Source organism: Propithecus coquereli, unplaced genomic scaffold, assembly GCF_000956105.1.
Source record: "Propithecus coquereli isolate 6110/MARCELLA unplaced genomic scaffold, Pcoq_1.0 Scaffold9, whole genome shotgun sequence".
NCBI lineage: Eukaryota > Metazoa > Chordata > Mammalia > Primates > Indriidae > Propithecus > Propithecus coquereli.
In genome coordinates this window covers 1,648,373-1,651,392 of record NW_012155284.1, presented here as the reverse complement: position 1 = coordinate 1,651,392, position 3,020 = coordinate 1,648,373, and positions in this window count along the sequence as shown.

Below are 3,020 nucleotides of genomic sequence, written 5' to 3'. Positions count from 1 at the left end.
TTTCCTTCAGTAAAGCTCTCAAATCTTGTTTAAATTTTTTGTTGGTCACCTGGCAAGTAAAGGATTTAGTAATTTATATTTCAGTACTGAAAACTATAAAATTAAGTTTTCTAGAATGTAAAAATGTAATACTTTATGAAATCTAGAAACAATTATAAGTTATGCTTATTTTTATGTCATTGACCTGGTGTTTTTTTAAAAAATATATAGAACTATTCTTTTAAAATGTTGATAACTATTAAATATATCTAAAGTAATTATACATTTTGATGCTCCTTATACATTTCTTAGGAAATTTCTAAGAACTTGCAGCAGGCTATTTTCAGAAAACAATTAATAGAATAGTAAAAAGTATAAGTGTATCAACTCACATTTCACGGTCTACTATAAATATTTGTGATCTTGCTCACATTCCTTTTCTAGTTATACTCACTTGGGATTGGGAAAATATTCTATTATTAAAGGATAAATATTCCTTTATTTTGTTTTGTTGCATAAAGCCATAACAATAGCTGGGTAAGTGAATATGTGAATATTGTGTTAATTCTTATATAGAGAGATGCATAAACACACAAGACTCTATAAAGTTTGTTGAACACTAGTTCTCGAATTCATATGACATAGTTCGGTTCACATAGTATGTATTCATAATAAATATCTATAACTTAAGAAGAGTAAACATAATATTTAATTATAATCAGAAACTGTATTAAGAAACCAGAGATTTACATGGTCAAAACAAAGTAAAACAAGATTTACAGAAAATAATGTAAAGGTATGTATGTGAGGAAGAGGTGGTAGAACAAAAATATAGTTGGATACTTTAATTTTTAGTTAACCTGGGACTGAAATGGTGATAGACTTTTGGTAATTATAAAGAGCATGAAAATTCAACGTACGTTTGGAATTTATAAATTCTTCTTCATCCATTTGCACAGCAATGTATAAAACACAGCATGTAATATTATTATCTCTTTGCCGGAAAAAGCAACATTAAAAATAGGCCATAGCTTCTGTGGCAGGATATGAACTGCCAGGAGGACTGCCAGCATGATAGCAGTTCAAGAAATGATGATGATGAGATGTCATGACTGCTGAGAATCAGATGAGGAGGCACGAATTCTCATTCTTACTTTATTGTGTATTGTTTAATGTGGCCTTGGGAGAGTCACCTAAACTCAGTGATTTGACTAACAGCTATACTGAGTTTACCTTCCTTACTCTATATCATAAGGTCAAACAGAGCCATGATGAAATGTGCAATACCTGTTCCTTCACTCATGACCCTAGTCTCCGTAACTACCTCTTAGATTTTATTTTCTCTAAGACAATTTAAATATTTACATAAATCACAAAGGCTGAGAGATTAAAAGTACAAGGATCTTTCAGTAAAAGGGTTTATCTTAGAAGGAAAAGGGAAAGGGGTGAGGGAAACCTTCCAAAATATTGGCTGTACTTTTTCCTCACTTCATTTAGAACAAAATTTGAAAACAAAGTTGTGAAAATGGGCCAAGCGCTTAATCTCTAACAAAAGAAGAGTGGATTCAACCTAATACTTGTAGCATTTTAATAATTTGAAAAGATCACTCAAATAGTTACCTTTCAAAACTCTAAGAATAGAGGGGATGGGTAAATTCACACCTAAAGGGTACAATGCACACTATCTGGGCGATGGACACACTTATAACTTTGACTGAAACTGTACAAACGTAATTCACGTAACCAAAACGTTTGTATCCCATAATATTCTGAAATAATAAAAAAAAACTCTAAGAATGATTTAGGAAGTGTTATTTTAATACCTCAGAGTAGTATTTCTCAGCCTTTTAAAATCCATCTCCCTGCAGGGCCTTTTCACTCTCTCTTTTGTATATCCCTGTAAGTCAAGATTTTGTGAACTTTACTTTCTATAGTTTTTAATATAAAAGTAGTTAAATCAAACATGTATTTTTCAACCACCTAAGCTCTCTTTCCCCAGCAAGATTGTGATATACTCCCCCTGCACCTTTCCACACACTATCCTGTTGGCAATTACCCAAACTCAGATTTGGGTAGGATGTTTTCTTTACTTATAATATCAAAAAATAATGTTACTGAAGTAAACTTAGAAAGTTATAGAAATGGCTATTTTCCAGTAGTCATATGAAAACTCAGAAAGAAATATAACTAGAATAACTCTCCTTTGTATTTCAATTACTTAGAAATTCAGTAACAGAAATATCATCAAAATATACATATTGCTTCACATATTTAAACAAATAAATGGTATCATCAGGGAAGCAGGAAGTAGAGGCAGCAGGGAGTAGAAATGAAACAATGACAGGATTTTGCTGTTTTAGCAGAACATTTTACAATTTATTTATTTTTATACTAGTAAATTAAATATTTATATAGTTAATTTTCTTGTTTTCCTTGTTTTTCCTTCTTTTCTTACTACCCTTTCCTCCCTCCATCCTTTCCTGCCTTCTTTCCTCCTATTCTCTTTCATTACTCCTTCCTTCCATCCAACATTGATTTTTGGCTGAGACCATAGATCCAACAAGAAATAAAAAACTGTATTACTCAGGAAGGAAGCTAATAAGCTTCCCCTCCCCCAAATCCCATTAGAGACTTCCTGAATAAATGAGAAAAGCACTAATTAATTTAAAAAAAAAAAAAAAAGAGGGTGCTTGCATAAGCAACAAAAACAGATTCTGGTCTACATTATGATTAAAATAAACTTGAATAATAAAAATCAGAGACAGATAAGATCTGTTAGGACATCTTGCACATTTACAGCCAGTGAAGTTTACTCCCAACACTGTAGATATTTTTTAGTGTATTGTGAAATAATAAGTGGACTTCTACCACTTCCCTTTAAAATAATTCCATAATATAATGGATTGCATTAACATGAAGTTTCTTGTAAATATACTTATGACTGAAGTATTCTCACTCAAGATCATTTCATTATTTATGGTCATACTATTCAGCGGAATGGATGGATAAAATCTCACACATGCAATCTGTGTATGTGTATA